This window comes from Antechinus flavipes, chromosome 2, assembly GCF_016432865.1.
Source record: "Antechinus flavipes isolate AdamAnt ecotype Samford, QLD, Australia chromosome 2, AdamAnt_v2, whole genome shotgun sequence".
NCBI classification, from domain to species: Eukaryota; Metazoa; Chordata; class Mammalia; order Dasyuromorphia; family Dasyuridae; genus Antechinus; species Antechinus flavipes.
The window spans coordinates 293,850,948-293,861,547 of record NC_067399.1 but is presented as its reverse complement, the minus strand read 5'-3'; positions in this window follow the sequence as shown (position 1 = coordinate 293,861,547).

Genomic DNA, 10,600 nt, shown 5'->3' with positions numbered 1-10,600 from the left:
CACCTTTGGCTCCCATGAGTGTGGATATCTGGGAATGATCTTTACATTTGTTGAATAACACAGCAGTTCTCCTCTCAGCCTGGTACCTTTTAGCTGAATGGTCATCCATGTCTTCTGCAAGCATTTATGAAGTGCCTGCTACATACCAGGCACTGTGCTAGGTGCTGCGGATAGAGAATCAAAACAAGGTTCATGTTCATAATGGAACAGACAACATGGAAGCAATTATGTACACACAAGAAATATCTATATCTATATATCTATATCTCAGCTTATATATGTGTTTTATCTCTAAGATTGCTGAGGAAATTAAATAGGCAATATCACATGAAAGAAGCAACATGCTATAGTAGAGAGAATATCCAAATTGTACCCATATTTTCAAATCCTGGCTCTACCAGGATTTTTACTATCTGGTGACCTCAGGCCCTTTATAAAACTTTTTTTGATCTCAGTTAATTCATCTGAAAAATAATAGGGTCTAGCAGAACAAGATCTAAAATTCTTTCAGCTTTAACTCTGCCATCCTATGATCTATGATCACTATTTTTCTATCAAGTTGCTGAGAGCCTTTTTTCTGCCATGAGGGCCAGTTGGCTGATGAGGGACCAACATTAATTTCTGAGAGACATTCTGAGACATCAGGGCTCTCATAGAGGATAATAGTGGTGGGGGGAGTTAAAAGGGTAGTAGGTCTTAATTCTTTGCTCAGAATGGGATAGGATTGCATTTGGGAACATGGACAGACCCTTCAGTGATTCCCAAGCTGCTCCCAACCAGTGGAGAAACATTGATAATGTGAATTGAGAGATTGCTCCCCATTCTCTACCTGTCCAAGCCTGCTGAGAATCTCACTAAGTTTTCACCCCCAACTTAAAACTATCACGCCATGCCCCACCCATGCCCCGCTGGAGAGCGTGAGCATTGCTGACTTAGTTCTCAAGAAACTTGCCCTTTGCACAACTTGTCAGCTGCTTTGAGTGACCTCAAAGTTGAGGGTTTCACAAGAGTTGCTCTTGCCTTGATCAGAGATCAGGGCTGTGAGTTTGTCTAAGATTCGGCCAAACAGAAATTTTTGAGTGATTTATGTTTTGGACAGGAAAAACTAGTAGAAGAAGCTGAAGTTTGTTTCAGGACCTCTACTCTAATATACAATATATCTTTATCTCAGTTTCATCATACCTCATCAACCCTACCTGCAGGAGAGTAATTATTTAATATTTATTAAGTGCAGGATATATTGCACTTAATTGAGAGATTGCTCCCCATTCTCTACCTGTCCAAGCCTGCTGAGAATCTCACTAAGTTTTCACCCCCAACTTCATGCCATGCCCCACCCATGCCCCGCTGGAGAGCATGAGCATTGCTGACTTAGTTCTCAAGAAACTTGCCCTTTGCACAACTTGTCAGCTGCTTTGAGTGACCTCAAAAAAGGGCATTGATCTTGAAGTCAACTTGATTCTTAGTTATGGATAAGACACCTCATCTTTGGCTTCAGTGTACTCCTGGAAAATAGGGATAATAATACTTATTTTATGTATTTTATAGAACCATTGTGAAGATGGAACTTTATATTTTAAGTATCAATGGAATTATGAATTATCATTGTTGTAAATAAAATGGGGAGTGAGCAGAGTGTCTGCTCTTTCCCCTTCCTCTGAAATCTGAAAACCTTTTCTGACCAAGGGGAACTGAACCTTCATTCTTCCTCCTATTTGTTCACTCTTTGTGTTTGTTAATATAATCCATTGCCACTGTGGTGAGCTTATCTACACCTATGTACTACTGGAGGGATGGTAGGGAGGAATTAAAATCCTGACAACTCTCTTGTTCCCCTTAGAAAATATCTATATTTTATCAGGGCTTTTCTGGATTTAGTGCCTATACCTTTATGCTCAAACCCAAAGAAGGGTTATTAATAGTGGCAATTTAAGTCACAGTTCATTCTTGGCATAGTACCTAACACATACTAAATATTTAAGAAATGCTTTATCTTTCATTCATACTGCATTTGATGTTCCCACCACCCCTATTTTGATTATAGAGAAACAGACTGAGAGAAGAATAACTCACAGATGGTCATAAAGTTTTTCAGTGTTGAAGGTTAGATTTAAGGCTGTCTTTTGGTTTCAACTAAAAGTGAGAGGTTTTTGTCTTTGTTTTTTAAAGCTTTAAAGTTCTATATGTAAAGTATAAAGTTCTGTGTGTCTGAATATTGAAACTTTTTTGTGGCCCCATAGTTAAGGTTCTATGTTTAAAAACTATCTCCTTGATAAATTATGAATGTGTCCGAATTTATTCATTCATCTAAGCTACACTCATAAGAAAAGGAAGAAGAGGGGTAGCCAGATGGTACAATGAATAGAGATCTGGCCCTGGAGTAAGGAGGACTTGAGTTCAAATCCAGCCTCAGCCACTTGACATTTCTAGCCAGTGGGACCTTGGACAAGTCATTTAATGCCAATTGTCTCACAAGAAAGAAAAAAGAATTTAGAAAGAAAAGGAAGGAGAGTTTAGTATTTATGGATTTGACAGCAAGTTTTATTTTGTTTTTAAAATTTTGAATAATTACATAAAACCCAACTTATATTCAGTGTCTTATTAGTCTGAGTTATTTGCACAGGAACCAAAAGAGAAACATGAAATGAGCAAATTTAGAGACATCTCCACTCCAAATGTTCACATGGACTATTTGTGCCTGACTTCTAGAGCCATATTGGTCCATATTGGTCTGATAACAACAGTTGGAATAGTAGGCCTTGATCCCATTTGAGAATGAAGAACAGCCACCAACACTACCTACTTATTTTATAGATGAGAAAACTGAGGCAAATAGGGTTAAGTGACTTGCCTAGGGTCATATAGCTACTAAGTGTCTGAGCTCTGATTTGAATTCAGGTCTTCCTGACTCCAGGCCCATCATTCTATCCACTGTACCATCTAGCTGCTTCTTCTGAGGAAAGTAGAGGTCTCTTTTTTACAGATGAGGAATTCGAAGCACCAAAAATGATCTGTCCACAGTTACAGAGTGAATGGAAGAGCCAGAATTTGAACCAAGGATTCTTTGCAGAATCATAAAATTTTCAGATTTGTAAGGGATCTCAGTATCCACCTTTTCCAACTCATACCAAAAGAATGCTCACCATAATATACCTATTAAAGTCAAAATATGGTAAACTTGAGGTACAAAGTTCCAAATTTGATCAATATATAAGTAAAGCATGAATTTACCATTAAGTAGGGTCTCAGCTTCCATAGAAAAGCAAAGATTTTGAATGAAGGAGACAGCTTTCTTTTATAGTTTCGAGGGTATAGAAATAAGAACAAGATTTTGCAGATGGAGAACAAGTTATAATGATTTAAAAGAACTGGACATCATGAATGGAGAAATCAATATAATTGGTCACAGAGCTGAGATTTAAGGGACAATATGGTTGTCTAAAAATTGGGGATAAGGGGCTAGCAACAACCCCTTCCTTCACTGTTGTGACTAAGAACTGTTTCTTGTTTGAGTACACATGCAAGGTTAGAGATAATGGATCAGACTTTTTGGATAGCATATCAACATTCTTGAAAGATACTGGATGGATGTGTCTCCCTGGTGTCCACTCACATTTCTCAAGGATAATAAATTTCCCTGAGGCAAGAATACACCAGTGATTAGCAAAACTGGATTTCTAAGCTTAACTCATTACAAGATAGTTGAATTTTGAACTAAATTCAGAGATAAAGAACCATGATTCAGGCAGTAACAAGACAAAATCAACTAACTGTAGGTAGGAGCAAATTTTAAAAGATACAGAATCAATGATCATTTTATACCTGACAAATGGTCATTCACTGTTTGCTTTAAGATCTCTGTTGAAAGGGCATGTATAACTCACTGAGCTGACTTATCTACCCTAAGATAACGGCAATGGAAATTTTTCCTCACATCACCCTTTAAGTTCCTTCTTCAGAACTTTATTTATTTATTTTGGTCTGCTCTCTGGAGCAAAACAGAATAATCCCTCTTCTATATCATGGTTTTATTTTTTAAATAATTTGAAAATATTTAAAAAATTTTTTAATTCAATGTCTGACAGTAAAAAAATTTGGACTTAAACAGTTCCCCCCAAAAAATATCATTTTCATACACACAACAGAATTTAAAAGGAGAATTGTGTATGAAATGGTGAATTTCCATTTCATACTGCTTGTTTTTTTTTAAACAAAAATATGTATAATTATTATTCATGTTACTTTGAAAATTATTCTGACTACGCTTCCTTTTAAATTTCTGTTCTCTCCTGTGTGTTTTTAAAAAATATTATAATGACCTTCTTTTGGAGCTATTATTTCTAGCTACACCTTTAAGTTCCCCTCCCCAATTAATTGTTGAAAGAATAAAACAAACAAACCTCAAATTCTTATAACAGATAAGCAAATCCAAGCAAAAAAGAATCTACATAAGACCATGTTCAAAAATGTATTTTTCTACATGAATTTGTGTGTGTGTAGAAACCATATGCCCATTATCTTTCTGTTGGGAGGTAGGCAACATACTTCATAGCAGGTCCTCTGAAGATATGGTAATTATATTTATCAGAGTTTTTAAGTCTTTCAAATTGTTTCTTCTTTTTTTTATGATGCCACAGTTCTATAAATTGTTCTGATTTTGCTCATTTCATTCATTCTGTATCATGAATTTACACAACCCAGAGCAATAATATTCCATTACATTCATATACCACAATTTAACTATTTCTCAATTGTCTGTCAGTTTAAGACACTCCCTTACTTTTTACTTTTTTTTTTTTTTGTTGTTGTTGTTGTTGTTGTTGTTCTTAGTATTTTGTTCCCTCTCCTTTATTTAATCTTTTCAGGATGAGAAAGTTTATTTTGCTTCCAACTATTTCCTAGCTATTGTAATCCTTTACCCAACTTTTCTTCCACCTATATCACTGATTGTTTTCCTGTTGAGTTTGATGTATTTCTGCACTAAAGTGTTTGTATTCACCTTTTTTTTTTTTTTTTTTTGGTCCATTTCAGATAACAATGAAGGTCATGTGATGTATCCTTCCCTTACCCTGTCCATGTGCTTTTTTTTCTTAGAAACCTGTAATTATGAGAAATAGGAAGTTCTACTCTACTTCCTCCTTTCTATACTAACATAGTCCTTTTAGCCACATATCTCTTTCTCCACTTTAAACCCTCAGAACAGAACCAATCTACTCCCAACACATGTTTTTCTTATTTAATCACCTCAACATCCTCTGGAAGATATTAAAGTTCTGAAGCAACATTTGTTTCTTGACACTCCAGCATCAACACACAGTTCCTTATAATTGTCCAAATAAACATATCTTTTTAAAATTTCTCTGGATTAGTTCCAATTGTTTAGTGATAAGAAAGCCATATATACCCAGAGAAAGGCCTGTGGGAACTGAGTGTGGACCACAACATAGATTGCATTTTCATGTTTTTTGTTGATATTGCCTGCATTTTGTTTTCTGTTATGGGCCAGAACTCTGTACTTGAAACAAGGATTCTTACAAGGTGTTAAATCAGTGGAATTGATAATGCAGTGGTTATCTAGTTTAGCATGGTGCTTAATAGTTCTCTAGTTCAGTATGACTGAATTAATCTTTTTTTTTTAATATTTTATTTTATTTTATAATAACTTTATATTGACAGAACTCATGCCAGGGTAATTTTTTACAATATTATCCCTTGCATTCACTTCTGCTGAATTAATCTTATAACAAATAATGATTCCCTAGTGATATAATGATTGGTTTATACTCAGTATACTGCATATAAGCTGGGACAAACTCAGCCAGACAGATTCATTCTGTAATGCCGGAGAAACTGAGGCAGGAGAGAGATTAGAGAGTTTTTAAATATTTTATTAATGGGAGAATATAATTGACTGGACAGGACTCTCATCTCAAATTATCCAGTCAAACAGAAATAAAGATATACTGGGATCAAGGAATCCATGTTGGTCCCAAGGCTGAAGGAGACTGTCAACTCAAAGAATCCAGCGTCCAGCATCCAGCCGCCAGCCTCCAGCGTCCAGCATCCAGCCGCCAGCCTCCAGCCTCCAGCCTCCAGCAATGAATGGAGGAACCCCAACTTTTTAAATACCTTTTCTCTAAACAAAGGAAGGGGTAAGAAGCGTGGGAAAACTTCTGTCAGGATGGGGCAAGCCATAAATCCTAGAAAACCCAAGACAGGATGTCTGAATACACAGAAATAAAGATATCAGTGAGGTATCTTGGAATATTTTAGAGGGATATTGTAAATTCTTAAGGACAGAAAAGAATCAGGAGGTCTACTATCTTGTTATCTTGCTAATTTGTAACCTTAGAGCAAATAGTCCTCAGTCTTAATGGACCAGAGCGGGAGCTTACTTAGGGGATTGAAACAGAACAGTTAAGGAAACTGAGACAAGGGAAACTCATACAGGGAAACTGAGTCAGGACAGTTAAAGAGAACTGTGGCATAACAATTCCATCTCCCACCTTTGTGGTGGCTGGAGGCTGGAGCATAAACTCTTGGACTGAGACAGACTTCAAGACAGAGACCATCGTGATGGTCCTCCTGCCTCCCCCACAGAAACCAAGACACATTCCAGAGGACCTCAGGAAAGCTAGCCTGGGTCCTAGGCAAGAAACTAGACTTTGAAGGAGATAATAAAGAATTTGGACCTTAACACCTGGCTATTCTTGTGGTGATTACTCTGCTGAAACTAAGGCTGGTCCAGAGACCTCCAGAAAACCAACCAGTACACTACAGTTTTCCTTCAGGTTTTTTTTTTTTTCATTCTAGATCCAATTTTTCTTGTATAAATATGTATACATATATTGGATTTAACATATATTTTAACATATTTAACATGTATTGGTCTACCTGCCATCTAGGGAGGAGTGGGAGGAAGGAGGGAAAAATTTGGAACAGAAAGTTTTGCAAGGATCAACGCATATGTTTTGTAAAAAAAAAAAAAAAAAAACTAATTAAAAAACAAGATTTCTCTGGATTTTTGTATTTCTATTTAAAAGTCCCTACTAATTTCTGGCCTTTTACATCAAGAATGTTTGAAAGTTCTCAGTAATTGTTTCTGTTTTGATCAGAAACCCTGAGGGCCTTCCTCTACCAGATTGAATTTTTTTTTTTTTTGGAGTAGATGAAAGAGATCGTTTCAATCTTATTTCTTGCCTAGTCTTAATCACTGATTGGGCAGTGCCTAAGTCCAACTGAGACCTGATTAAAGACCTTATCTTTAAAAGGCCAAGATCATCTCCCATTGCAACCTGGGGCCATCTCTAGTCATCCTGATCTATATTTGGCCACTGGACCCATAGCTCTGGAAGAGAAAGTGAGGCAAGTGACCTTGTACAGCCTTTCCTCACTTAAATCCAATTTACTTGCATGTCACAGCATCTCCTCCCTGATGTCATGGTCATATTTAAGAATGAAGGACAAATAATAGCAGTTTTAAAAATTTCAATCCAAAATTTTAATTTAATTTTTTTTTATCTCTTCATTTCTTGGGGATATTCATATAGGCCTTGAAAAAAATATATATTTTTTTCTTTTTGCTTGCAGTTATGTAGAATTTTTTTTTATCTTTTGGGGGATCTCTAGAGGTACAATAATCTTTTGTATTTATCAATGTTTTCTTTGGCAAAGTCATTTCTCTAGCTTTAGTTCCTAACTATGGCCATGGCCAAGAGCCACATCCTAATTCACTTTTGAGTGAAGCAGTTGGCTCTGTTTGGCTCTTGTTGGGTCTCCTACGTCCTTGTGCTAATTTATAGCTGCTGAGATTAGATAATTCTGGACCTCTCAGGTTTGAAATTGCTGAATCTTTAGGGTTCTTCATGGCTTCCCAGAACAAAATGCTAGGGATCTCAGAGACTTTGGTCTTGTTGAGGTGTGAGAAACAAGGGTTGAGAGATCCCTTGATAGCAATGAGGTCCACTGGCCAGTTGTAGGCTTTGTGAAAGAATTCACAAACCTGAATGAATATAAGCACAAAGTTTGTGGCAAAAATGGGTTTATTACACTAAGAAAACAGCAGGCTTTTTTCTTAGCAGGCAAAATCCTGTTAGGATTTTTGCAAAGGTTTAGGCATATAGCCTTTGATTATATTGGATTTTTGTTGCCCTAAGCCATAGAGCAATTTAAGGGACTATCTTCAATCCAATAGAGGGTAATGATTATGTCCCAGAGCAAGATCTGCAATTGAATTGGATGAGATTACTATCTGGGAGTTTTCCCTATGAACAGGAGGGTGGGTCTCCTCCCAGAGGCCAGGAGGATTTGAGACCCTTCTTGCCCCCAAACTCAGAGGGGAGGGACACAGTTTACATCAGTCTCATGATATACTAGTCTGACCAATACTGTGGCTTCCCTAAGTCTTCCAAAGGCTTTCTGCCTGCTCCTTCTTCCCTTTCCGCCCATCCCCCTTTCTCATGCTGTCCCTGGATGCAGAGCCTCGGGAGCTTATTTGCCTCCTCTGGCTGTGACTTTGTTAATAGCTCCTATTCCTATAGGCAGTGGGCTTCTGTGTAGTTCTAGAGTAAAAAAAGTCATTATGGTTTTCCATTGAATTTTTTAATTGTTATTTGGTCTAGTGTGAATTTCAGGTTTTTGCTGAAGTTCATATGTGGGAGCTATCCCCTTTAGGCATCCCTCTTAGCCAGAAATCATTTGTGTATTTTTCAAAGTACCTGTACATCTATTAGTCCCTGTTAGCAATCTTCTAGTATAATGCATGTATAGTGTCTTCACTTTACAACACATGAAGAAATGATTAGTCTACAGCTACATAGCAAGTTAGTAGCAGAGTCAGGATGAAACTAGTGGCTTCCCTCTTAATTTTTTCCTACTTCTCCTAAATATAGTTTGATTTATATAGTTATTTTCATGTTGTTTCTCTCATTAAATTGCAAACTTCTTAAGAGCAGGAACTATCTTTTTCATTTTTTTTTTTTTTTTAGTATCCTTAGCAGTCAACACATTGCCTGATGTTTAATAGGCTTTTTAATAAAAATTGATTCATTGATTGATTAATATTCAGACTTCTAGTTCAGCCTCTTTCCACTTAGCCACTGAGTATGCTTTCTATATAAAAGCTGAATGGATCTTAAATTGCATTCTCAGACAGGCATATTGGTAGAACTACAAGTTGACTCAATCATTCTGGAAAGCAATATGTTATTTTACTACCAAAATGTGATTAAAATGTTCCTAAACTTTGAGCTATAAATCCCACTATTTGGCATATATACTAAGGAGATCAAAGACAGGAAAAAAACAAACAAACAGATCAAAATAAAATATTCAGAGCAACATTTTTTTTTTTTTATGGTAGTTAAAAACTGGAGACAAAGTAGGTGTCCACCAATTGGGCAATGGCAAAATACATTATGGTACAGGAACATAGTGGAATATTACCCTACTATAAGATGCTATGGATAGAATTAAAAGAAGCATGGGAAGATATGTAAGAATGTTTGCAAAGGGACCAAATGGAATCAGGAAAGTAACATTCACAATGCCTCTGTCAATGTGAATGGAAAGGATAAAAATGAAATTGAGTGCTGTATAATTGTAATCACCAAAATTGGTCCTAAAAAGATTTGAGAGCATGCACTTTTTTGCCTTGACTAGGGATATAGACTATGAATATAGAATGATACTTATGTTGTCAGAAGTTGTCAATGTATCTGTTAGTTTTTCCTCTTTAGTTAGGTTTTTGTTTGTTTTTCTTTTTATATCTTTATTATAGGAAGGGACTCCCTGGATAGTGGAGAAGGGATATATTTGGAAACCAAATATAAAAACTAGAAAAGATTTTATTAAAAAGTTGCATTTCTAACTACAGTATCAAAGCAGATTGGTTACCCTGAGATGTGATGAATCCCTGAGAGGTACCTGAAATGGGTTTGTGTTAAGATGCAGTGATTTTCTTTCTTTCCTTTTTAAAAATTTCTTTCTACATTAGCCCTTGCAAAACCTTGTGTTCCAATTTCTCCCCTTCCCCCATTCTCTCCCCTAGATGGCAAGTAGTCCAATATATGTTAAACATAGTAAAAACATGTGTTAAATCCAGTATATACATCCATATTTATCTTGCTGCACAAGAAAAATCAAATTAAACCAGAAAAAAAAATGAGAAAAAATAAAATGCAAGCAAACAACAACAAAAAGAATGAAAATGCTATGTTGTGATCCACACTCAGTTTCCACGGTCCTCTCTGTGAGTGTGGATGGCTCTCTTCATCACTGAACAATTAGAATTGGTCTGAGTCATCTCTTTATTGAAGAGAACCATGTCCATCAGAACTGATCGTTGTCTAATCTTGTTGTTGCCATGTACAATGATCTCCTGGTTCTGCTCCTTTCATATAGTATAAGTTCATGCAGGTCTCTCCAGGTCTCTCTGAAATCATCCTGCTGATCGTTTCTTACAGAGCAATAATATTCCATAACATTCATATGCCACAATTTATTCAGTCATTCCCCAGCTGATGGGCATTCACTTAGTTTCCAGTTTCTTGCCACTACAAAAAGGGCTGCCACAAACATTTTTGCACATGTGGTCCCTTTT